Raw genomic sequence first — 27661 nt, forward strand, 5'->3', positions numbered from 1 at the left:
TAATAGTTACCCATGGATGGAGCATTCTTTGGACCAGGTACCCATAACCGCTCGCTAAAGTAGGATCTATTTTTTTTTTTTTGGTCCAGTTGTAGGGCCTGAACTCTGGGCCTGGGCGCTGTCCCTCAGCTCTTCAGCTCAAGGCTAGCGCTCTACCACTTGAGCCACAGTGCCACTTCTGGCTTTTTCTGTATATGTGGTACTGAGGAATCGAACCCAGGGCCTCATACTTGCAAGGCAAGCACTCTACCACTGAGCCACCTTCCCAGCCCCATAAAGCAAGTATTTCTGAGGGCACAGCCTTGACAGTTGCCCCAAGATAGATCTAGAAGCCAACTCAGGGCACCATTCTGGCCAGAGTTCAGGAACAGCCTCAGCTTCAGGCTGGCCAGGGCCTGTGCAAGAAAATCAGTTGCCTGAGTTAGATGCATATCCCGTTTCTTGGGAGGAAAACTAGAAAACTTTAAGAAGTGACCACTGCTAAGTATGAGAAAATGCTCCTACCCGGCAGTTAGATAAGATTCATGAAGGGGGTGACATTTAAACCTTTAAGGATGAATGATTTGGATTCACAGTGTTGTAGGAAAAGCAGTCCAAGGAAAGGAAAAGAAACAAAGGCAGAGAGGGCCAAGTAGGGAGAAGATACATAGGAGACAGATATGGATATGAGAACCTGGGATGGAGCTGGACACAGTGGCTGATGCCTGTAATCCTAAAAGTTCTACAAGAGCCCCATCTCAACCAATAAGCTGTGTACAATGGCACACAACTTTCTTACCAGCTATTCTAGAAGTGTAAATAAAAAGATCTTGGTCCAGACAGACCCAGACATAAATGGGAGACCCTATCCCCCCCAAAAGAAAAGAAAAGAAAAGGAAAAAAGCGCTGGGGGCATAACTCAAATGGTAGAGTTCTTGCTTAGTACTACTAAAAGAAAAAAGCTAGGGGCTGGGAAGGTGGCTCAGTGGTAGAGCGCTTGCCTTGCATGCATGAGACCCTGGGTTCAATTCCTCAGCACCACATAAGCAGGAAAAAGAAAGCCAGAAGTGGTGCTATGGCTCAAGTGGTAGAGCGCTAGCCTTGAGCTGAAGAACAGTGCCCAGGCCCAGAGTTCAGGCCCCACAAGCGGACCCAAAAAGAAAAGAAAAAAGCTAACAGTACAAGGCCAAGGATGTGAAATCAAGGTGGCTGCTTGACTCTCTGGTTTCATTCCAGGCAGAAGCAGAGGTTGTGGTTGAGATGGCCTCTCCCTCTCTTAGCAAGTCTCTAATCACAGCCTCCTTCTGTATCCCTCTCTCTGCCATTCCAGCAAGCATCTAAGAGCTCTGGCCTGTGTGCTCAGAGAAAAGGTCATCTCTGGGTCTTCAGAGATTGAATCACAGCAGTGTATTCACTCATCCCTTCTGTGCCATCTACATTGACAAAGCTGCCAGCCAAGGCCCATCACCAGTCCCCAAGGAAGGAATGGAGAAGCACAGGCCTTGTAAATGCAATGCCTGTGGATAGGTGAAAGACGCATGCACACACACACACACACACACACACACACACACACACACTTCTCCTATGTTATGGATTGCCCCCACTCCTTGCAGCCTGCAAGGAGCAGATCTCCCCTCTCCTCTGCACTTCACCAGTTAATCCAAGCCACACAGAAAGCAGCCAGCCTGCCAGCGGGTCTTATTTCACTGGAATGTTGGCATCAAACTTGAGATCGGAAATGAACTCATTATCTGATTATTTTTATTTATGAAAATATAACTGCTCTGGGAGAGGCCTTTCTTGAATAGTTCTGACTGGATGAGTAATTCTCTCCCCTCCACACATACACGCTCAGACACACACACGCATACACATTCAGAAACTCAGATGCTCAGACTCCCGCCCCCCCCTCTTACACACACACACACACACACACACACACTCCAGCAGCAGCACATGTTTCAGCAGATATATGCCTTAGGGTGCACACACGTCACATGGAGACTTGTGTCTGGGTATAATAAGCTCCTTTGAGAGCAAAGACTTTGTCTCTTTTATTCACTGCAGAATCCCCAGTGGTACATAATAGGCAATTAGTAAATATTTGCAGAATGAATGAACAAATGGCTAAGTAATAGATGCTTATACACACAAGACATTATTACTCAGACACACACACATACATGAAGGCAAAGCCAACCTCTCTCCCTTCTAGGAATAAAGTCACAGAATCCCTAATGCCACAGCCCAAAGTCTTCTCATCATGAACTGCAGCTGTTATTAGTCAAGCATGTAGCATCCAGAACCTCACACAAGAGATGTCCACTGTCAGCTGCCAGGAGGCCAAGGTAGCACATCCCCTGACCTTCTAAGACCTCACCACATGTTCAAAGCCAGCCTGGGCCTTGCCAAGCTCAGACTAAATGTGCTGGTCTAGCCAAGAAAGCCTGAGGGGGTTACTAAGGTCAAACTGTTTTCCAGGAATGCTCTCTGGGGGCCACTCACTCACAGCTGGCTCATAGGCAGGTCCTAGCATGGGGTCTTAGGCAACACCAGCCCTCAGGCTCTGTCCCCCCTCTTTCTTCCATGACTCAATCAGTTCAAGACCTGTAAATGTCTCCCTAGAAGAAGAATGAGCCAGAGCCGGGTCTGGTGTCCAGGCAAGGGAAGAGCACCCAGGAAAGGCTTGCCTGAAAGTGAATTAGAGAGTGGAGTGCCCAGCAGGTCTACGACCAGTACCCCTGACTGGCCCTAATTGCTTCCTCCATGCAGGAGCAGGAGGGAGGCTCACCAGAGCTGGTACTCTCACTGACCACAGGACTTTTGACAGGTTATTGGTCCTGCAGCTTCATTCAGCTACCTGCACCACCTTCTTGTCTCCTTGCCCTAGGCCCTACCCTCTTTTGATCTTCATTCCAGGCCTAGGAAAAAGAGAGAGAGAAAAGAGAGAGGGGAAACAACTCCTCAACTCCACCTCTAGCATTCCAGGCCATGTCAAGTAACTCCTTAACAATGCAAGTGCTCCAGGTATGTGGCCTTCACACCCAGCAGCTACCCTTGGTGGGCTCATGCAAGGAGCTTGTGTCCTGTCTCAAAGACAAGTCGGTGACAAGGAAGAACAGTGATTTCTAAAAAACAACAATAAAAGCCCAAACTCCACATTGCCCAGCAATGCCACTCTAAGTGACATACCCAAGAGAAATGAATGCATGTGTCCATGAATAGGCATGCACAGGAATGCCTTAGTCATGGCTCTCTCAAACCAGAACAACCCAAATAGCCATGCACAGGAGAATGGTTCGATCAAACATAGTGTGCTCACACACTGGAACACTATGCAATCACTGAAATAACAAAGAGGGTCAGCTCCAACACAACAGTGCAAGTGAGTCTCCCAGGTATTATGTTGAAAAAAATAAACTAGCCCCAAACAGACCATATGATACCATTTATATGAAGGTTAGGAACCTAGAATTCTAAAGTCAGGAACCTAGAGTGCTGAAGGTCAGACTAGCAGTCACCTCCATGGGTGGTATTCACTAGGGAGCATCACTGCAGAAGCTCCCATTGTTGGTCTGGCTGGCAATCCATCCACCTGTTCAAATGTGCTTAAATAAAAGGTGTAGAGGTGGGAATGTAGCTTTATTTCAAAGTAGATTTCTGGACACTGTCTCTCATTAGAGAATATTCCAGAAAACTACAGATGCTTTCTGGTTATTTCACACACCTCAAGGACTCCTCATTCTGCCCTGCTCCTATTCAGTACCCCCATAATCCCCCCCATAGCCCAGTCTTCCTGCTACCCCTAGATTCTTGCTTTGACATTAGACTCTCATCACCCTTCCCCAATGATATGGAAAGACCAAAGTCTCTGTCTTTTTTGGAGATTTATTAATTTTTTAAGGAATCCAAAGAAAGTAAATGATAACCTTAAGGCATGTTCAAATGCCATGACAGACAACTCCAAACTCAATCAAGCTGTAAGGCCCTGGAGGCTGGTCATGGGGAGTTGGTGGCGTTTGAGAACCAAGAGTTCAAGGGCACTGTTCACTCCTATCCTTGGAGGCATAGATAGGATCACCAGCAACCAGCATCTCTATGAGCGATCAGCTGAGCTCAGTGAGGAAAACCTGCCAAGCTATGGAAGGGGGCTCTGCACACATCTTGACAGCTTCCTGTCAGAAATGATAGAGGATCTGGGAGCCGAAGGCAGCATTCTAGCATCCATGCCCTCGGCCTAGCCTTGTCCCACCTCTCCTTCCCTGAATAGCCTTAGCTCCAGCCAAGGGGATCTCCACACAAAGCAATCAGCAAGTCATTCTCACCCTTCCACCCTCAGGCCCCACCCAGCACAGACATGTATTGCACATTAACTACAGTGCCAGGTGAGTCAGCTTTCCCTAAAGTAGTTGCCCTTCTTTGCTCACTTCACAGGTGAGGAAACCTCAGTTGAGAAATCATATGGCTTCCCTGAAGTCACACAGCTGGTAACACAGCTGGTGGAGTCAGGACTTGAACCCAGGCAGTCAGACTCCAGAGCTGGTCCCACTAGCTCCTGACTAATAACTTCTGCCCCAATTCCCAGTGCAGCAGGTCCCTCCCAGCAAGCCATAGAGGATGATGACCAAAGGCCAAGGAGCTAGACTGCCTGTATTCATGCTCCAGCCCTTCCCCTTCCTATGTGAACTCCTGAATACATTGACTATATTACCCACCTCTCTGTGCCTCCATTTCCTAATCTGTATCATCTGAATGGAGCAGCACTGGGTGGGCTAGTCACTAATGCCCACTCAGGATCTTCATGGCCAGCCAACTCACCAAGATTTGGTGAGTCTGTACTTGACTCAATCTATAGAGACTCAGTGCAGGATAATGGTACAAAGGAAAGCAATCATTACAATAGGGCCTGCTCCAGTGAGGACCATGGACCCAGGGAGTTAATGTCACAGATTTCCTTTCCTTTCCAGCCCTGTGCTGGGGACTCTGAAGCGCACCACTCCTGCCTTTCAGTGCACTCTGAGCTCATAACTCCCAAACACCAGCACCCTTACCATGTGCATCCACCACAGGCTTGCTTGTCTATCCCCCATCTGACACTCTTTCCTAGATCTCAACCACAAGTTTTCTTTCTCTAAGAGCAAGGAATATTGTCCACATTTTCCATTTCCCCAAAAACTCTTAAGACAGGCTGGTGCGGATCACGGGCCCTGAAAAACACCCTTGGAGTGGGATTGGATTTGAATTTGGAAGCGTCAACACTACAACTTATGTGTTTAGTTTTAGTAGAGGTGGAAAAAGGAACTGTATGAGGGGAAAGGATGTCAACTTGGATGCAAATGTATGCAAACCACTATGCAATGATATGCAGATGTGTACTCTGGATTTGTGGGAAGAAGTCCTATGACTTCAGAATTCTGGTTCTGGCGGGCTCTGCCCTCTGAGGGGGCCCTCCATGCCTGCTGGAGATCTTACGATCTTGTATGGTAACAGCTGGGAACTGGCAGCCACACAGCATCCTGGCGCCGGCGGAAACCATTGGGGGATCAATGTCATCTTATGATCCTCTATGAAGCTGCTCCCACCCACCAGAGCAGACTAGCTGACAGGAGGCTATGAGAACAGAGCTCTGCCCCGAGGAAAGGCTGGGGTGTAGCCAGAGCTGGAAACTCCTGGGCTCTAGAGACCACAGCTCTGGGGCAACTCAGAGTACTGAACCAGCAAGTAACGGCCATCCCTGATATCATTTGCAGGCTTTCAGACTCTATCCCAACTCTACTGCAGTCGTCCACCAATGCCCTATACAGGTAGTGAACTACTAAGGGCTCCCCAGTGCTGATAACTGCCATGTATAGGGTCCCCTCTCTGGCTAGGTACTTTAACCATATTATATCAACTAACCCACAACAGCTCTGCCAGGCAGGAAGAACCAATATTTATAGAGGAAGGTCACTTCAACTGACAATAAAGCTGGGATTCAGCCCCAAATCTAACACACTTCACAAATGGCCCTCTTAACTGCCACCACCTGGCTTCCCTCCTGTGCCACAATGACCACTGGGCACCCAGCTCCCATAGCAACCACTTGGGAGGGGCCTGGATCTAGTGTTGAGAGGGAAAGTTCCAGTGCAGTGATTGGAGTTTCCCCTCCATGCAAGGTCAGCTGACAACCTCTGAAACAAAGCTCCTCCTCAGGCCTGGACTCTTTCCCACTCAGCTATAGCACCAGCTATTTGCCATTAGAACCTCATGCCTTTTGGGATAAGCATTGCTTTCTGAATACTCCTATATTAAGAAATGAATTTTATAGAAAGGCTAAGCAGATCTAGGTCAACAGGGAGGTCCTGGGGCCTGCACACAGTAGGGCCAAGTGAATACAAAAGGCAAGGAGCCCAGGCAATAAATTCTGCCATCAAATTCAGTCAGGCTATCACCCTAAAATGACAATGACATCAAAGACAATGACGCTAGACACCCTTCCCAGGGTACCTTATGCTCTTTCCAATCTGGTAGGCCAAGCAAACACCCAGTAAGTAGTAATTGTGCTAATTAGTAATAATAGAAGGGTAATCTTAAGATAGATAAAGGAGCCACATGCTGGTGCCTCACACCTGTAATCCTAACTACTCAGAAGGCTGAGATCTGAAGATTGCAGTTCAAAGCCAGCCTGGGCAAGAAAGTCGGTGAGACTTTCTCAATCTCCAATTAACCACCACAGGAAGCAGAGCTGTGGTTCAAAGTGGTAGAGTGTTAGCCCTGAGCAAAAAAGCTCAAAGACGCCCCCAGTCCCTGAGCTCAAGCCCCATGAACTAAAATTATTAGCCCATTTGACAGTTAAGGAAACTGAGGCCCAGATAGGTGATTGTGAATAGCTCAAGAATGATAGTAGATAAAGGCAAAAGCTCATTTCTGGACAGAGGCCTTGTCTCCTTCAGAGACCATAGGTAGGTAACAGAGGGAGGAGGGACAGGAATAAATGGAAAACCCTGATGCTTGGGAAGCTTCAGGACACTTCTTGCAACCCAGGAATGGGATTCCCACAGTGGCAGGTGGGCACCAAGCAGGCCAAAGCTGGGCAGGCCTGGCACCAACCCTAGTGGGGATGGAGGTGCCAGCTCTTACCCCGCCAGCCGGCCTGCCAGCTGGGGAAGCTTAATTAGAATTCCTCAGCCCTCCAACCCATTTCCTTCCTGGAGAACAGGGCAGCTAATGGTCCCTGTTGCCTGCTGCCAGCGTGAGGTGGGCTGAGCTGGTGGCTTCAGGCCAGGCTGGGGGTGGGGTGACCTCTAAAAGCCCAGGAAGTATGCCTCTCCCCTGCCTGGAGTAGGGAGAAGCCCCCAATGTGACCCAAAGTTTCCCCAAGTCAGAGACCATCTGCCTGTCTATCCATCCTATCCATTCCCCCAAGGCTTGGAGAGTGTGGATAGACAGACACAGGCTATGGGAAGCGTCAGTGATTAATGGGTGATGAAAACCAGACTCTGGCAGGGTGGGGGTGGGAACAGAAAGGCAGAGAGAGGCTGTCTGTTTTATGCTTGGCTCAGCTTTGAGTCCATAACCCGGGGGAGGAGAGAAGAGGCAGCTGAGGGCAGGGCCTAGCCTAGGCCTCAAAGTCCCAGCTCAAGGAGAGGCCCCAGTTCACGGATGTCACCCCTGCCTCTGGTACCTCCTTTAGCCTCTGCCCCAGGAAAGGAGTCCCTGAAGGAACCATCTGTGCTCCCAACCCTCAGGGTCTTCTCCTCCTCTGCAGGTAAAAAGATAAAACACAGTCATACAAGCCATCACCCACCATCTTCCTCCTAGCGTTCCTCTGAACCCTTAAGCCCCAAACTCATAGGACCACTCTTGGTGGCCTGCCTACAAACTTCTGTCCCCAGGATCTTGCCCAGCCCAGCCTTCACCTTGGAAACTCTGAAAATTTCAGCTTAAATAAAGCAGATTTTTCCCTCCGGAGAGATCTTGGCAGGAAAAAAAAAAACCAAACCAAACCTGAGAGCTAAGATCAAACTTCTAAGGCTACAAATGACAGTCAAGAGAGATCTAGGCAGAAGGGAGGCCTGCACAGGGACACCCATCAATCCTCTAGACAGATGCCTGCAGGGACCTGGTTCCCGGCCTCCTCCCCGGTTAGAGGAATGCCACATGGGCCTGCCTGTCAGGGCCCCTGGGATAGCATCCTGTCAGCCCTGGGTGACCCTCTCTCCTGAACACTGTTATCCAGAGGTTTCTCTGTTCTCTCCCTCCCCCAGGGTCCTGGAATCCAGCCAAAAAGAGCCTGAAAAAAAGGGAACTGTGCTACAGATAGAGGAAGTCACTTTGGGGGGAAGGGGGGGAACACAAAGGCAAATTTTGCTGACTGAAGACTTTTGCTGCACATTGATCAGACCAATCTGTCATGAAAATCAAAATTATTTTCAGCTTGTATGTGTGTGTGCATGCATATATATATGTATGTATGTATATATATATATATATTTCTGTTGCTCATTGTGGTGCACACCTGTAATCCCAGCACTCAAGGTGCTGAAGTATGAAGATGAAGAAGTTCAAAGCTAGCCTGGTCCTCATCGTGATACTCTATCTCAGAATTATCATCAGCTGGGCACCGATGGCTCACTTAGTGATTCATGCATGTAATCCTAGGTACTGAGGAGGCTGTGATCCCAGGATTGTGGTCCAAAGTCAGCCCAGGCAGGAAAGGCCATGAGACTTGCCTCCAATTAATCACACACACACACACACATACACACACACACACACAAGCTGGAAGTGAAGCTATGGCTCAAGTGGTAGAGCACTAGCCTTGAAGGAAAAAGCTAAGCGTTAAGTGCACAGGCTCTGAGTTCAAGCCCCAGTACTAGCATGTGTGCACACGCACACAAATCATCATCCAAGGTAGATCCAGTGTGGTAAGGCAGGGCAATAGTATCAGTTACTTCTTCCTGCCTACAGGTACCCTATATGTGTTCATTGACTTACACATCTTAGAAAATGTCTATCTGGAGAAACAGAGGCTTTGAACACCACCCCCTCACCACCCTACTCCACCTCTCCTTAATCCCAGCATCCCCCAGGGGTAGGTGGCAGAGCTGAGATCCCACATCTGGCAGACACAAACCTTCTACTTTCTGAAGCCCCACCCTGCTAGAGGATGGGAAGAGAGAACCAGCCACCATCTGGGAAGAATTAGAGATGTTGAGCAGAGGCCTGATGTGGGAATGAGAAAACCTTCATTAGGGCCTTTTAATCAGTAAAACAGAGACATAACCTTCCTTCTTGCAGACAGTTCTAGACTCCCAAGAGGTACCTGACTATGTTGTGCCCAGCAAATGGTTCGGGAAGTGAACAGACGCATTTTAACATCCCGTCCCGTGCAGTCAGAGATTGCTTTTGGTTGAGGCTGAAGAGGGAGGTGAACTTTACTGTGCCTTGGATCCCAGTTCCTGGTTCTTGCCTTAACAGAGCCCAGACTTGTCATCTGAGAGCAAGGAGGAGGCTGAGGTCACTGCCCTTCTCCTGTTTCTGCTCAGTGTCACTCCTCCCTGGGGAGGTGGCAGGGCTGGGGCAGCTTCGCACCCTGCAGGCTGAAGCCGCTTGAGGGAGGTAGGAAAGAAAGAAAGAAAGAAAGAAAGAAAGAAAGAAAGAAAGAAAGAAAGAAAGAAAGAAAGAGAGAGAGAAAGAAAGAGAGAGAAAGAAAGAAAGAAAGAGAGAGAAAGTTAGAAAGAAAGAAAGGAAGGAAGGAAGAGAAAAGGGGGCAGGGGAGGTGGTGGAAGGGTATGTTATGTACTATGTATCACAATAAAACCTCCTCTTACTACAAAATCTATGCGAATTCAAAAATAAAGTAATTTTTAAAAATGAAGAATGTAGCCTGGCACTGGTGACTCATTCCTGTAATCCTAGCCACTCAGGAGGCTGAGATCTGATGGCAGATGTTCAAAACCAACCCAGGCAGGAAAATCCATGAGACTTTAGTTTCCAATGAACCACCAAAAAAAAACCACAAGTGGAACCATGGATCAAGTAGTAGAGCACTAGCCTTAAAAATAAAAGCCAAGCAAGAGGACCCAGGCCCTGAGTTCAAAATTCAGTATACACACACACACACACACACACACACAAAGATGAGGAAGAAGGAGGAAGAAAAGAAGAAGAAGAGGGGAGGGGAAGAGGAAGGGAGAGGAGAGGAGAGGAGAGGAGAGGAGACGAGAGGAGACGAGAGGAGACGAGAGGAGAGGAGGCTGAGCATGTGGTCTATTGGGAAATGAAATGCTGCTACTGACCTTGTACTGTCCACATACACACCTTACACCCTTGCATGTGTGCTCGCGCACGTGCGTGTGTGTGTGCGCGCGTACACACACACACACACACTACATACACCAGACAGAATGTGCACTCCTCCTGGCCCATGGCTAGAGAGGCCAAGAGTCACCACCCCACACACTTCTGTCCCTCACGTACGGGCACCTCCCTCAGCTGATCTCTAGGGGTTTACTGGGGCCAGCCTTGATCTCTTGTCATTATGTGCCTGAATTTAGGCCCATGTTCTTACCCACAGGGACCCACCCACTTCCTCTTGGGAGTCCAGCCGAGGACAGTGTGGTTTGAAGAACGTTCTAATCCCAGCCCCAAAGCTCCAAGAGAGAAAATGACTAAAAGCCCTGGAATGCAGAGTCACCACTTCCAGCAAAGCATTCTGAGCAAAACGTACAACGCACAGCTGCAGGAGGAGCAGGGAACCCCCAAGGGACAGGACCGAGAGGGGGGAGCTGTGAGCAGAGCACTCAGGATTTCCGCCCTCGGCCATCCCTCTCCTCCCCTCCCCTTCAGGAATGAGCCCAACACACCAACCATGTGTTTCCAGGCTCTTATTCCAAACAGCCCAAACCTTGGCTCTTTTCCATACTCACCAGCTCATAGGCTCTCCCAGACCCCACCAGCCAGCCACCATGCCCTCCCTAAGAGCACATTGTCAACTCAGCCCTTGCCAAGCCTGGCAGTGCCAGCCAGTTCAGGCCAAATGAGATGATATGGCTGCCCATGGCTGCTCCAGGGATGAGGAGCAAGTCTCACAGACAGCAAAAGGTCCGCAGTTAGGGAATTCCTGAAGCTCACTCCAGTGTGAAGGAGGCCACACCATGTCAAATGCACATATAGTCACATGCACAAGCCATGAACTTCTGCATACCAACACCCCAACTAAAGGACTCACAGCACATTTTCAGTGTCCAGAAGGTTCCCTGGGGCCCCCTTTCAAGGCATTATCCATGTGCTTCCAGGTTACCATGCTTATAAATTTCTCTCATTAGCAATTAATTTTGCCTGGTTTTGAACTTTGTTTATATGGAATCACAACAGTCTGTGTACTTGTGATTGGCTGATTTCACTCACCATCAGGCCCATGAGATTCACCCATGTTGCAGACACACCAATAGCCTTCCTGCACGTAGTATGCACCAGGTGCTATAGAGCTAGTGGGACGCTTACTTTTGGCAATATAGACTTGATACAGAGCCCATTTTCTTGAGGTTGGTTGGTTAATCAACAATTCATTGCCACAACTCAGGAGCACCAGGCCTCAGAGAAGTCCTGGAAAAGAAAAGGCCTGGAAAGAAAAGAATTAAGTCATTCGTTCATTGAGTTAACCAATCTTGATTGAATATCTGCTGTCTGCCAAGCCCTGTGCTACACACTTATTTTTTGATCATTTACTGTTATGCAACAAACCACCATAAAAATGCAATGACTTACACTGAACCAATAACTATATCAACATGTATTATCTCTCACAATTTTATACGTTGACTGTGCAATTCATCCACTGCCCTCCCTGGGGTCTCTCACGAAGCTACAGCCAGATGGCAGTGGGAATGCACATCTAGGGAGCTTGACTAGGCTCAAGAGCCCTGAGAGGCTCCTCTGGGCTCTAAGAACTGTGGGGATTCCCTCTCCAACACATTCTCAGAGCCATTCTCTCCCCACATGGCTTTTCCAGGTCTCCCCTCCATGTGAAATCCCCCAAATGAATAACCATACTTCAGGGCTCCTCAGGGTACAAAAAGCATCTATGCCTTATTAAAAGCTCAGACTTGGCCGTGTTCTGTTGGATAAGGCAAGTCACAGGCCTAGTCCAGTTGTGGGGGTGGGGGAGGGGTGGGGGGGAGAGGAGGGAGGAATTCTACAAATGAGCGAGTATCAGGAGGTATGGTTCCCAACCCAAAAATAATCATTGTTTTTTTTCTTTCATTTATTTAACAAATATTCAGTGTCATGTATGCAAGTTCCTTCTTAGCCAGAGTTCACAAATTAAGTGCCACTTCTGTTTGATTCCCAGGGTGACAACCACTGAGAGGCCCTGTCAAGGATAAGTAACATTTACCAAGTGGTTACTACATCCAGACACCAGATTTGGTGCTTTTAAAGATTTCACAAACTTTGCGAACTCATGACCCCTTGATTTACTTTCTAAGATAGGACTGATCTTAGTTCTATTATATAGACAAGAACACTTTTGCTTAAAGAGATTGTCTAACTGGGCGCTGGTGGCTCACGCCTGTAATCCTAGCTACTCAGGAGGCTGAGATCTGAGGATCATGGTTCAAAGCCCAGCCGGGGCAGGAAAGTCTGTGAGACTCTTATCTGCAATAAACCACCAGAAAACCAGAAGTGGCACTGTAGCTCAGGTGGTAGAGCACTCACCTTGAACTGAAGAGCTGAGGGACTGTACCCAAGCCCAGAGTTCAAGCCCCATGACCGACAAAAGAGAGAGAGAGAGAGAGAGAGATTGTCTATTGCTTAATAACAAGCCAAAGCTTAGTAGCTTAAAACAACAAAAGTCATGTCTTACCATTCATGGTTTCTGTGGTCAGCTGGGAAATCCTGGGTTGCGGGGGGAGGTCTCTTGAGGTTGGAGTAAGACTATGAATGAAGCTGGGTCACATTAGAGACATCTTCACGCACAGGTCTGTGGCTGAGCATAGAGGACGTAGGCACGGCAGGGTTAGAACAGCTGGGTTTCCTTGGGCCTCTGTCTCTGTGCAGTCTCTTCATACAAAGCTCTTCAACATGACAGCTCCATAGTACCCAGACTCCTAACAGGACAACTCAGGATCCAAAACCATGGGCCTTGAGGGGATGGAGACACAAGACAGAGCCTGTCACCTTTTCTGATCCAGACTTGGACATCATGGAGTGTCATTTCCTACCACATTCTATATGTTAAAAAAGATTACAAAGGCCTGCCCAGGTACAGGGGATGGTGACATCAATTTCATTTCTTTCAGTGTGTGTGTGTGTGTGTGTGTGTGTGCGCGCGCACGCACACACACACATGCCTGCCAGTAATACTGGGGCTTCAACTCAAGACCTTGTGTACTCATTTGTCTTTTTTTGCTCAAAGTTGGCATTCTACCACTTGAGCCACAGCTCTACTTCTGGCTTTTCTGCTAGTTAGGTGTAGATAAGAATTTCACAAACTTTCCTGTCTTGGCTGGCTTCAAACCTCAGATCTCAGCCTCCTGATTGGCTAGGACTACAGGTGTGAGCCACAGGCACTGGGTCCAATCCCATTTCTTGATAGGAAATGTGTTGGTCAATACAAAACATTTTTAAAGCCACCACAGTTTATCCTCTGAACAGAAATTATTTCTATTGCTCTTACGTGAAAAATATACTCACTTCCTTCTAAGGATCCTCTCCCCCCACCATACATACATACACACATGCACAACACACACACACACACACACACACACACACACACACACACACACACATCTATCATAGCATCGGGTAAGGCCAGGAGTCTAGGATCACATCATCTAAACCATCCAGGTGTGAAGCGTATTTCTCTGATATGATTCTTCAGGCACCTTCACTCTATTCTTCTTTATTTAAAAAACTAAGGGCCAAGTCACCTGCTTTTTATATACCCCCACAATACAGGGGGTCAAAACAACAGAGTCCATCCCTTATGAGTCAAGGGGAGCACATGGCAGGCACTGAAGCATAGCAATTTTGAAATCCCTCCAGGCACACATTTGTGGATTAGAGCTCACTGCTACTGTCTAGGACTGAGGTCCCATGGCTCTAGTCTTTGTCTCTGGGCTCTGGATTCCCTTTTCTGACTCATCTTCCTTTTCTATAAAATATGGTTGGGGTTTACAAATGAGTGGTTTGTTTTTTGTTTTGTTTTGCTTGTTTCCTTCCCCCAGAGTTTTGGGGGGGGGGTCCTAAGACCTCTTTTCATTTTGTACTAGACCATTCCTTTTAGTCTAAGTTGATGTGCTGCAGACAATATAATTCTATGTATAGCTTTGTGGGTTTTCTATGGGTCCTATTGGGGTTAACTTCATTAGTCAAAGGCTATACCCACAAATCTCATCAAGATGAGCTGTTCTCTACCCTAAGCTTCTTGAGGAAGCTATTCTGGGACAATTCCCTTCAGATTGTTAGAAGCCCTCCTGCTTAATGAAGGGAAGCTGGGAAGCATGCTCTTGAAATATTTAAAGGGCCTTTGTCTATCTGAAAGATTTTATGAGCCATTAGTTCTTTCTGAGGTTTTGACAAAGGGTCTTATCATTTCACTTCGGGTTTTATCTTTGTCCCGAAGTCCTTTCATACTCTGAGAATATTTTCCCATTTATGGAGACTATGCATAAGAAGCAGATTTATTTTCAAACCCAGCAAATCCTTGGTTCTTTTACATTTTTCTGTAACTTTTTCTTGTAAGTTCACTTCCTTTTGAATTCGTCTTTTTCTGTCCTTGTTATATGCAACTAAAATAATCCAATTAACACTTCTAGAAGTCTGCTTAAAAATCCCTTCAGTCCAACCCATTAATTCCCTAGGCACATTTTCTATTGTTTACATCACTTCAAGTGACCATGTGGCTAAAACTTTCTTCTACAACCTAAAGTCCCTTTTCTCCTGCTTCTAATACATTTTCCTCGCTTTCCTGTAAACTCTTGCCTGCAGCATATCCTTGAAGGTCATCTGGTTTCTAGTGATAATAATAACAGCAACAACAACGATACCTTTAAAACCTTTATCATTGCCAGCAAAAGTCTTGACTGGAATAACATTTTTTTTTGGTACTACTAAGACTTGAACTCCGGGGTCTTGGTGCATTTTCTGCTCAAGGCTGGCATTCAACCACTTGTAACAAAGCTCTACTTCTGGCTTTTTGGTGATTAATTGGAGATAGAGTTTCCTGCCCAGGACAGCTTCGAACCATGAGCCCCAGAGCAGCCTCCTGAGTGGCTAGGATTATAGATGTGAGCCGCTGATGCCCAGCTTAACACTTCATTTTTGGAACAATACCAGAATGTCAGGAAATCAGCTAGCACATGAGTGGTGGGCAGGCAGGGGAGCCATGAATGGTTATACAGTCTGTGTACTTGCACAAAGGAGCCTGGCCATGAAAAGAGGCAGAGTGAGGTCTGAAACCCAACTTCACATTCCACTGGCCAAACCGTCCTTCCCGATGAGAGGCTGTGTCTGCCAAAAGGGAAGAACAGCATTTTGTAATTTTCCCAGAGAGGGGGGGATCTCTTTTTCTAACATAATAAAGATAGCATATTATTAGCAGCAGTACTAGTGACAGCTAGAAGATAATAGAATAGCAACCTATTCCATAAGACAAAGTCAATAGAAATTGACTCTGACAAATAATAATATTAATAAATTTATTAAATTTCAAGAAAATGTTGAACAATTGAAAGGCCAGAGCCATGGCAGATTCAAGCGTATGGAGCCAATCACTACACCTTTCCTACTAAAGCAACCCCACCCAGCAGCAATCAGCTCTGCCTCAGTTCAAAATTGGCAAATCTTGAGAGAAAGAATTAGATTGGTCCCTCATGGTTCTGATGCTCTCTCCACACCAATGAGCTGCATGTAGGGCTGAAAACAGTCTAGACCTTGGATTTAGATGTTGAGCCCATCAACCATCGGTGTCAAGGTGGGTCCCAGAAATAAAGGTCACAGTTGTGTACTGCATAGCTCTCTAAGATGTGCCTGCGGCAGTTGCTTACAATTGTCTAGGATTGTTGTCTGTAAGAAGGCCAGTGTTCATAGATCTGATCTTTCCACCGTCCTGGGAGGTTGATCTGATCCAACCAAACAGAAACAAAATTCTTATGGGTTTTCTTCCTTCTTATTTCTCCCTCTATACAGCAAGCAGTGATGTTTGCCAGTCACCAAAGATCTTGCTTGTCAATGCTTTTAGCATTGCTTTTAGCATTTAGCACCTCTACAGATGCTGAGTTAATTCTAGTCTTTTAGCTTTTAGCATTAATAGAAAGTCAAAGTTGGGTGCTGTTGGCTCACACCTGTAATCCTACTTATTCAGGAAGCTTAGATCTGAGGATTGGGGTTCAAAATCAGCACAGGTAGGAAAGTCTGTGAGACTCTTCAATTAACCAGCTTTTCACTGGTGAAATAGTGGCTCAAGTGGTAAAGTGCCAGCCTTCAGTGAAAAAGCTAAGGGAAAGTGCCCAGGCCCTGAGTTCAAGTCCCAGGACTGGAATGCTTGTGTGTGTATGTGTGTGTGTGTGTGTGCACATGTGCACATGTGCATGCACGCACACACACACATACACAAAATAGTCAAATTCTTCATATTCTCCTTTTTGGGACTGTCACTGAAGACTGTCAGAGTATTCAGAGGTTAGTTTATACCACCTTGATTAGCAACTTCTTAAAAGTTTTAAGCTTATGATATATTCAAAATGTATACAAAATGAATGACTAGAACCCATATAGCTGCTCCCTGTATTCTCAATAGATATTCATATTCACTATCTGAGCCACAGCTCCACTTTCGGGTTGTTTTATTTTGTTTTGTTTTCAGGTTAATTGGACAGAGTCTCATGAAATTTCCTACTTAGGCTGGCTTCAAACTTCCTTTTTTTTTTTTTTTTTTTGTCGGTCTCATAGGGCTTGAACTCAGGACCGGGGTGCTGTCCCTAAGCTTTTTTGTTCAAGGCTAGCACTCTACCACTTTGATACACATTGCCACCTCTGGTTTTCTGGTGGTTAATTAGAGATAAGAATCTGAAGGACTTTCTTGCCAGAGCTGGCTTTGAACTGTGAACATCAGATCTTGGCCTCCTGAGTGGCTAGGATTATAGGTGCCAGCCACCATCACCCAGCTCAAACCTCCATCTTTGGATATCAACCTTCTGAGTGGCCTAGTTTAGGATTACAGGCATATGCCACTGGTGCTCAGTAATCCTAGTGTTCCTGTTACTCTTCCCATTCATCCTGAAAGGCCATTGAAGGGAAAAACCATAGTTTGTTCTCTTGGTTACCCTTGCTCGAGACGGGGCCCAAAGTAAATGGGAGCAGGAAACAGGAAGTTAAATGTTGGTTACTTTAGGCTCTGTTCCCTCTGTTTTAAGGACAAGCTACTTTTCAATAAACATTTAATATGCCAAGTTCTTAGAGGTTCAAAGAGGACTACACCAGCTCTCTGGTGTGTGTGGGTGAGTGTGTGTGTGTGTGTGTGTGTGTGTGTGTGTGTATGCACACACATGCCAGTCCCAGGGCTTGAACTCAAGGCCTGGGTGCTGTCCTATAGCTCTTATATGCTCAAAAACCAGCTCTCTACCACTTGATCCACAGCTCCACTATTGGCTTTGAGTGGTAAATTGGATATTAGAGTCTCTTGGCCTTTTCTGCCCCGGCTGTCTTCGAACAGCAGTCCTATAAATCTTAACTTTCTGAGTAAGGATTACTCATTACTCAGAACCACCAGAGCCTTGCTATCTGTCCTTGTTATGGGGGAATTTACATCTAAACATGAAACTAGAGGAGAAAGGGGAAGGTACAAAGTCCTGGACAGGATCCTGGGTCCAGAAGAGGAACCTCCAGTTCAGTGTACAGATATTGAGTACACAGGCATAAGGGTGGGAGGGCATTCAGCAAAGGTGACATCCAAGCTAAACCTGAAAGAGAAGAGTTAAGTTTAGAACTGAGATGAGAGAAGTATTTTAACCTTGAGAGGATGCAAGAAATAATGTATGCAATCCAGTTATTATAGTTTCATAGAAAATGAGCAAACTATCAGCATAAAACAAGCATTTTTTTATCATTGGAATCCAGGCAAGGTACCAGGAAGGTTTTGTCTCTGTTCTCTGCATTCTGGGATCTTGATTAGAAGCACTGAGGGCTGGGGCTTAGGGTCCCCTGAAGACTCATTCACCCACAGATCTGATGGCTAGACTGGCTATAAATTGGGGACCTCAGTTCCCCTCCTAACATAGGTCTCTCCATGCAGGTCATTTGGATTCCTCCATAGTATGTTGCCAAAGAAGACAGAGGTAGATGGAAGCTATTTCCTTTATTTAGATTAACATCAAAAACCAGGCACCATTCACAGCTATAACCCTAGCTAGTTGGAAGGCTGAGATCTGAGAATCAAGATTCAGAGCCAATTTGATCAGACAAGTCAAGAGACTCTTACATTCAAGTAACCAGCAAAACACTATAAACAGGTGTAAATCAAGTGGTAGACAACTAGCCTTGAGCAAAAAAGTCAAATGAGAGCACAATGCCTAAGTTCAAGGCCCAGTACTGGTACCTAGAAAAATAAATTAGTACTTTTTTAATTCATCAGTTCTCAGACAGGCGTGGTGAATTCCTGTAATCCCAACACTGAGGAGAGTAAGACATGAGAATCACAAGTTTGAGGCCAGTTTAAGCTATATAGAGAATTTAAAGTCAGGCAATGTTACCTAGCAAGACCCTATCTCCATAAAACAACAGGCTTTGCCCAGATCCAGTGAGAGATACAGAGCCTTTCTCTCAGTGGGAGGAACGACTGTCATATTGCAAGAATAGCAAGCAGGTAGAAAGAAAGTATAGGTTGGTATATCTATCTTTGGAGAAGACGTCATAGTTTGTATGAAGGGAAGGGATAAAAGTGGGTTGACAGGATTCCACTATTGCTGGAATGCAACGTACAAGTTGAGGGCAGTCATGTACAAAGCTACAAAGGTATGTAGGGCTAGAGTCTGAAGTCCTATGAACCACCGTTAGGAGATGTTTATAGACACAGGAAGACTCTGTTTCAGAGGTTTGGCTTTTTTGTTCATGCTTGTGTTTGTTTTGAACAGGTTCTTGCTATGTAACGCAGGTTAGCCTCAAACTCATGATCCACCTGTTTCAGCCTCTTCAGTGATGTGATTATAGGCATATACCACCACATCTGGCAACAAAGGACTTTGGATCTACTAGATTCCTGTCACCTCATTCCTCCATCATTTAGCATCCCCTCTGTGTTTGATTAGAAAATCCCAAAGGCCCTCCTCAGCTGGCTGAAGCAGAGAGACTTTTGAGGTTGGCCTGTATCCTTAAAGTCAAAAGTAAGTAGTCACCTGCTCCTTGCCCCTGTCCCTGTGTATGTATATACACACACCTGAACTGGCTAGGCCACACTGCTCAGAGCAGAGTCCATGGCTACTGCTACTTGGGTGACAAGACAGGACTCTTCAGAGGTCTATTCCAATTGAGCCTGGACAGAGGCAGGCCACAATTCTCACACACACAGGCCCACCAAGCAGAGCCTAAAGGAACAGCATGACATCAAAAAGAAAGCACTTATTTAGAGGTCAAGAGTCCTGTGTTTTCCTCCTGCCTCTGCCCAACCAACTGTGGGCCTCTGAGAGGCTATTTTCCCTGCTGGACCTTTCTGACAAAGGAAAGACTTGGATGCAAAGTTTTTCTAAGTATAGTCCTCACAGTTCATACATTAAAATCACTCAGAAACAAAAACAAACCTGCACTAGAACCATTAACTTAAAAAGAATGATGAATGGGGTGCCAGTGGCTCACATCTGTAATCCTGGCTACTCTGGAGGCTGAGATCTGAGGATTGTTCTTCAAAGAAAAGTTCATGAGACTCAAATCCATTAAGTAGCAAAAAACTGGAAGTAGACCTGTGGTCAATTGTTAGAGTGCTAGCCATGAGCAAGAAAAGCTCATAGACAGTGCTCAGTCTCTGAGTTCAAGCCCCAGGATTGGCACAAAACAAAATAAAAAAAGACTGATGATATTGAATGCTGACAAGGATGTAGAGCAACTGGAATGTTCATACATTTCTGGTGGGGATGTAAAATTGTATAGCATGTAGATAGCTAAGAAAGGAAGAACCAGCATTTTCCCTTAAAACTAATAGCTTCCTATTATAATGACCTAGCAATTCCACTCCTATATATTTACCCAAAATATATAAACACACATAAACACACAGGTTCTCACAAAAGACCTGTACAAAATTATCATAGCAGCTTTATTTTTAATAGACCCCAGTTGGAAACACTCAAGTGTCCATCAACAGAGAAATTATTTAATAAAAAAAGCAAACTCCCAGGTGGCTGTGGCTCACACATATAATTCTAGCTACTTAGGAGATTGAGATCTGGAGGATGATAGTTCCAAGCAAGCCTAGACAGAAAAATCCAGGAGATTCCTTTTGCAAACCAATGAAAAACAGGGCTGGAAATGTTGCTCAAGTGGTAGAATACCAGGCAAGCAAGTGAGCCCAAGTTCAAGTCCCATTACTGCCATGGAGAGAGAAAGAGAAAGAGAGAGAGAGAGAAAGAGAGAGCGCAAACTATGAATGCACATATTATGTATAAACTTCAAAAACATTATGCTGAATGAAACAATGCTGTGCATATTGTATGACTCCATTTATCATGAACTCCAAAACCAGATGAAACTTAAGGGATAATGTCAAGTTTTGGGAACAGTCGTGTCTAGGAAGGCCCGGTGGGGCCCCGAGACTGGAAAAAGGGCTCAGAACTTTTGTCAGGGATGTGATTTTTCTATATCTTGATGAAATGAAGGTATATACATTTGTCAAAGTATACACATAAGACCTGTGCATCTAGACTGCTCAAGATTTATCATTCCAGGGTGATACTGTCTCATTATAATAACAAGAAAATAAATAAATAAAATTTTCTAAGAAAATCCATCCTTCCAGGCTCCGGAGGTCCACCGAGTCAGGGAGTTCTTTGGGTGGGACTCAGGAATGAACACTCAGAACCGGCTCTGGAATAGACTTGTAGCCCAAGGTGACACCCGCCCATCTCTCTCCCATTTCTCCCCCACCCCACCCTGGGTGCCCCACTATCCACGACACTCCCTTCAACTCTTAGCTCACCCCTCCTCTCCCCAAGCCCCCAAGCCTTCTGCCCAGTCGCCCCTGGCAACCCAGAAAGAGTTTGGGAATCCTCAAAGTGCAGCCGCCCGGGGAGGGGCGGTGCGCAGTGTCAGGGAGACAAGGGCAAATACCAAATGAGGGGTAATTGCCGGGGTTCTGATGCGCGGCCCTTTTGTGCGCTGGCGCGGAGGGAACGGCGGCCGCGCTCCCAAGCCCGGGCCTTTCAGGCGCGCAGGGCGGGCCGAGCGGACGGGCTCCCGCGCTCCGCGGCGCATAATTAATCGGGCTTCACAGGGCCGGGGACAAAGGGGCCCATTCACCCCGCCGCTCCCTACCCACCCACCCCGGGATATTGTTATTTCTAAAAACTGCAGCCAGCTGGGCCGCAGGACAACGCCAGCTCGGTAGGAGAATGAGCCGACCCGCGGGGCCAGGAGACAGGGAGCTCTGTCTCCAGCCCTGCGCGGGATGACAGCAGCCAGGGAGCCCGGCAGGGGTGGACCAGGCCCGGGGGGGGGGAGAGGGGGAGGGTCCTTGTTTAAAGTCTGGGCCACTCATCAGAAAGCCTCGTGATTTCCTTGGGGGTCCCCAGGAACGCGTCATGAGATGATTGGAGAAGCTGGCTCCTAGGGGAAGAAATTATGTGTCCATCCTGCCTGGTCCAAGCCACCTGGATGGATGCCCTGGTCCGTCCTGGATGGTGAACCAAGAGGATGACCTAGCCAGAGCTCCACCTGGCCCAGGGCCTCCCCAACATCGGGGGGGAGGGGAGGGGAGAGGAAATGTGTCCAAGAATAAACACCTGGGTCTGCAGAACCTGCAGTTAGCCAGGGGCTTTTATTGGGCTTCCACTGGGGACCACCTGGGGCTTGGCCCCACATCACAGCCCTTCTCCCCTAGATCCAGGTCCTTAACACGAAAGCCCACGTGTCTGTATTTCCATAATCTCTCCAAGCACCTCTGAAGCCCTCCAAGCCTTGATTTACCACTCTGCAAGGCCTGGGACTATGGCTCAGGCAGGTGCTCAGCATCTCACTTTTCCCGTGAGAGGCTAGGTCCATGGAGGTAAACTGACTCACCCAAGGTCACAGAATAAGGCTGAAACTGGACCCTAAAGCACAAAAGCATAACAGAAGAACACAGAGACTGCTAGAAAAAGAGGCCCAGGCTTCCCTTCCTCCCCCCAATGTTTCTCTGACTGCAGAGCCTGATCCCAACTTCCTCTATCTTGGCCTTTCCTTACAATGAGACTGATTGGTTAAATGCTGCCAAGTATCTTCTGCTCATTGGGGTACATTGGGGGGATTCTCCTGTCTGCTTCATCAGAGGCATCTTTGAGGACAAGGCCTGGAGGCCCTGGCTTTGTATCAGCCTCAAGGTCCAGCCCAGCTCCAGACAAGTCTGGCTGATGGGAGCAGCATCCTAGAGCTCCCAGGAGCAAGGCCTGTAGGCAGCATTCCTTTTCAAAGTCCTGTGATCTCTCCAGGCCCAACATAGGCCCAGATCCCAGTTTGGCAAGATCAAGCTTCATCTTTCTCACTGAACCCAAGGCATTGGGCATCCATCCATTCTTCCTCCCAAAGCCGAGAGCGGTTGTGAAGAGCCGCCATAGATTTCCAAAACCTCAGCCTACTGAACACTTCCCAGAATAAGCAGCAGCATTTCCAAAACCCTAGCCATCCCAGCCCATCTTGCCGAGACATTCTGTCCTTCAGCTGTACTCTGGAAAATGTTCTTTTAGCCTAAAACAGCCAGTCCTGAGCAGGACCACAGGCTTCAAAAGCCTGAGCACACCATAGACCCTCGCTCCTCCTGGCGAGTCAGGGAAAGGGCAGGAAGCCTCCTGTGTTTGTAGAGGAGCCCAGACTGGCTTCCAAGGCTCACAGAGGGTGCCCCAGCAAGTTTATTTCTGCTTTCACCACACCATGCTAAACGCTGGAAAGCCAACATCGTGCCACATTCACATCTGTGGGTGGTAAAATGCACAGAAAACTTCAGAAGAACAAAGTAGAGGAAAACAAAGTGAAAGAAAGTTCAGCCAAGGCCCTGCCAGGCCTCTGAGGGGGCAGAGCAGCTGTCCAGTAGTAATGAGCGGACTCAAGCACAGTCCTGAAGTCAGCACAGTTTCCTAGGGACCCTGGGACTTAGGCAGCCCCATAATGGCCAAGGAAGAAAGGTCATCTAGCTAAATACTGGTAAAGATGCATTAAGGCCTAGAATTATCCTTGGCCATTTGGAAATGAGCAGAAAGGATCCTAAACCATTTGAAAGTGAGCAACTGAAAGAAAGGGGGAAAAAAACCCACTAAAAGAATATCCTTGAAAATAGACACTGAAGTATTTAAGGGTTAAAGGGCAAGACATCTCTGATGTTTTCTCCAATACTTTCATAAGTATAAATAATTGGTGGATCGGGGAAAGGACATACAGGAATTCCTTGTAATGTTTTATAACTTCTCTCGTTTAAAAGATATGAGCATGTGCACATGCACATGCGAACACACCCATCATCACATCAATATTCCAACTCCTGTACCCAGAGATGGGACCAACTCTCCTGTTATTCCCATGCACTCCCACTCATAACCATCTGAGACTGGATTCTATGATAGCAATAGGTGAAGCCAAGTTGGTCTGAAGGTCCTTAGAGCAAGGCCTGTGGTGTTTATCTCTGAAGCCTATTGCAGCTAGCACTGTGCTTTCTAAATAGTGGACATTTCCCATACCTGGAAGGTGTGGGAAGGTTTCCAGATTGCAGTGAGGGACAAGGAGAAGTGGATGGCCAGTGGACAATGAAGGAACCAAGAAAGATGGCAGAGGATTTGCGAGGACACATTGATCAGGCTCTCTGAGAGTTGCACTTCTGACCTTAGATGCTCAGAACCAATGTAGACTCCCTCCCTTCTTAACTCCCATGCTCAGAGCACGTCCCTCTAGCTGCTGATTCTCCCAGATCACAGAGAAAAGCAGTGGCACCATCTGTGTGGCCGGTGTGACATGGGCAGTACTGGGTTAGGTCTTTTTCTCCTGTAGCTTTGCTCAAGTGTGTTCTTCCCCTTCCCCTTCCCCTTCCCTTCCCCTTCCCTTCCCTTTCTCCATCCTTTTCCTTAACTCACAACCTGGGTGCTGTCCCTTAGCTTTTTTTGCTCTGGGCAAGCCCCCCACCACTGGAGCCACACGCCTCTTCTGGCTTTTCAGTAGTTACTTGGAAATAAGAGTCTTATGGAACTTTCCTGCCCAGGCTGACTATGAACCCTGATCCTCAGATCCTCTTGAGTAGCTAAGACTACAGGTGTGAACTACCAGTGCCTGGAAGTGAGCGATAAACATTTATTGTGTATAAGCCACTCACTCTAGTATTTTGTAGTGACCACGGGAACAGATTAAGATAGCAGAGATCTGGACACACTTTGGGGAAATGTTTCCTGCAAGCCCCACCTTCAGGCTGGGCATCTGAACTCCTTTGCCTTTCAATACCTCTCCCATTTCTCTGTCTCCTTGCAGGTAACCACACCTGGGCCTCTGGGGCCGCTGGCATGCTCTCAGCACATTTAATCTTTGCTTCCAGTGTAAGAACAAGCCAGACCTCCAGGCTTTGAACTTTCTCCTCCCCTTTTCCCCTTCTCTTTCTCCTTCCCCCTCATTCTGCCTCACCTCCATTTCCAGCCCTAAGAACTTCCAAAGTGACAACATGTGGGCCCAAATCAAACTCTTGTCTTCAGGCCCCTGCTGGCGTCCCTCTTGGATTGCCTGCCTGCTTCCCCAATTCCCCCATCCAGGCGTCCTCCTCCCTCTCACCCCCGCCATTCCTCTTTGTGAACAACTTTCTAACTACAGCCAAACTTCCCCTTTTGATCCACAGGCCTATAAAACAGCTGCAGAAGGTCAGCAGCTCTGCGAAAGTTTTCTTGCAGAGTTTGGCTGAGACCCACAACCCCTAGCCCTAGTCACTGCTTCCCTTCCAGACTCTGGAAGACTGATAGCAAACAGTGGTAGGACCTAGTCTCCCTAAAGCTCAATGGAATCTAAAGGGAACTCACCATGGGTCTCCAGCCAAACAAGGTGGTAGGAGCCAGCCAGCCCATGCCTGGCTTTCATCTGATCCTGCCTGGCTCTGGGGGAACCTCAGGAGATCCACTAGCCCCCTCCACACAAAGACCTCTCATTTGTGGAATGAAGAATTAGCTTGGTTGGTTTTCCTGGCTCCTTCCAGGTCTAAAACTTCACGGCTGGGTCACTCCTGCCCAGTGATTCAGGGAAGGGCATGTTCAGAAGCATCTAGCTGCCTGAATATTGTGCAGGGTGGAGCCAGCGTCTATGGGATGGCACTCAGTTCTACCTGCAATATTCTGCCTTCAGTAACCAGTGGCAGTAAACAGAGCAGAGTGACTCAGGAAGGCTTCACAGACTCCAGCCCCAGTTCACTCCACATTGCGGAAACTGGAATCAAGGCCCGAGGCCTGGGATCCCAGGTGATCCTGACTGAATGCTTAGGGGTAAAAGCACTGTGGAAAAAATCCCAGAAGTTGAAGATGCTGCTATAAGTCTGAGGTGACACATTGTGTCCCACATTTAGGAGGAGCTCAGAGCTCATCAGGGGTGGGTGAGGATGGCTGGATCAAGACCAAGTATTTGGGGGGCTGGAAAGGTGGCTCAGTGGTAGAGAGCTTGCCTTGTATGCACGAGGCCCTGGGTTCAATTCCTCAGCACCACATAAGCAGAAAAAAAGCCTGAAGTGGTGGTACTCTGGCTCAAGTGGTAGAGCGCTCGCCTTGAGCTAAAGAGCTGAGGGACAGTGCCCAAGCCCAGAGTTCAAGCCCCATGACCGACCAAAAAAATAAAGACCAAGTATTTGCCATCAACTATGGAAGCCCAGATGCCCTGCTCTGAGGATGTGGTATAGAGCCTCCCCTCAGAGTACCAGCCCCTTGCTCTGCCCACTCACTCCAGGGACTAAAGCCTTCCCATAGTTCTCCAGGGCAGGCAGCCCCACGCTCATGTTTGAAAACCAGAAGCCAAGTTCTGCCAGTCAGGAGGCCTCTAGTCAGTTCCAGTTGTGGAGGGCTTTGTGCAAACTGAGAAAACAAAAATAGAGAACAGAGAGCAAAGCTGGGCAGAATGCAGTGAAGGAGAAAAAGACAAGAGAAAAGGGAAGGACCTGCGGTCAGAGAGTCATGTGAATGGCATTTAGACAGCAAATCCCTCTCTTCTGTCCCCTCCCTCCCCCTCCATCAGTCATCCCCTGGGCCTGGATAAAAGGTGCTCCCTTGCTAGGGCCTCGGGCACAGAGGATGCCGCTGTTCCCAGAAGCCTGGGACAGAAAGTCTAAATGCAGAAATTTGCTTCTCTGAGCTTGTGGGTCCCTGAAACAGAACTAGCAAAGATACCACACATACACACATACACACACACACACACACACACACACATACACACTCCTGTTCTCATTAGAACCTGGGTCTACCAGACTTTAAAGTGAAATCACTTGATCACTCCTAAACCAAAGGAAATGTTAAGTCCAACTTCTAAGACACTGGGCATCCCACCAACGAGTTCCAGATGCTGCTGCTGACGAGCTTTGTGACCCTGAGGGCCACTTCCCTCCCCTCTGCTCTCCTCCTGGCATCAGGGCTGGAGTAATCTGCCTCTGGTGAAGTCATACTCAGAGAATGGAGGCCACTGTAGCAAGGGTCAAGGGCTCCGCCACTAACTAGCACTGAGTGTACGAAGACCTCCAACTCTGCACCTATTTTGGCACCTATAAAGTGAGACTCAGCAGATGGCTTACAGCAAGGGAGAAAACAGCACAAGCCTAAGACAATGTAGGCACATATCTAGACAAAGTAGGATGAGGATGAGAGGGATGGATGGCGATTTCTAACATGGATGCCATCATTCCCTTCCAGACATTTGGCAATGTCTGGATATTCTTTCAGCATTCCTATATTCCTATATGGAGAGACCAAGGGTGCTAATCATGACATCATACAATGCCCTAGACAAGCCCCCAGGAAGAGCTATCCAACCCAAAATATCAGTGATGCTGAGGAGGAGGAGCCCTGGTCTCGATGATGGATAAACAGATAGATAAAGGGGCTTGGCTAGTGCAATGATAAATTTATGTTGATTTTTTTAGAATAAAAAATTATTTTTTAGAAAGGCCAGGCAGGTCGGGTGCTGGTGGCTCATGTCTATAATCCTATCTACTCAGGAGGCTGGGATCTAAGGATCGTGGTTCAAAGCTAGCCTAAGCAGGAAAGTCCATGAGACTCTATCTCCAATAAACTACTCAGAAAAAGCTGGAAGTGATGCTATGGCTCAAGTGATAGAGCACTAGGCTTGAGGCTCAGAGACAGTGCCCAGGCCCTGAGAGACCCAAGCCCCAGGATCAGATTAAAAAAAAAAAGAGGGGGGGGCTGGGAAGGTGGCTCAGTGGTAGAGCACTTGCCTTGCATGCATGAGGCCCTGGGTTCAATTCCTCAGCACCACATAAGCAAAAAGAAAAAAG

The 27661-nt window shown here is 47.3% G+C and overlaps 1 long non-coding RNA gene across 1 annotated transcript in view; it reads right to left on the reverse strand.

Moving 5' to 3' along the window:
- LOC105986831 overlaps nucleotides 1-27661 on the reverse strand; it is a 51818-nt gene that overhangs the window by 1989 nt on the left and 22168 nt on the right. The window contains exons 2-4 of the long non-coding RNA XR_001175134.1: nucleotides 12830-13107; nucleotides 11470-11587; nucleotides 7646-7723 (exon numbers count right to left, since the gene is read on the reverse strand). This is a non-coding gene — a long non-coding RNA (uncharacterized LOC105986831). The remainder of the gene's footprint in view (nucleotides 1-7645; nucleotides 7724-11469; nucleotides 11588-12829; nucleotides 13108-27661) is intronic.

Source organism: Dipodomys ordii, unplaced genomic scaffold, assembly GCF_000151885.1.
Source record: "Dipodomys ordii isolate 6190 unplaced genomic scaffold, Dord_2.0 Scaffold37, whole genome shotgun sequence".
Lineage (NCBI taxonomy): Eukaryota > Metazoa > Chordata > Mammalia > Rodentia > Heteromyidae > Dipodomys > Dipodomys ordii.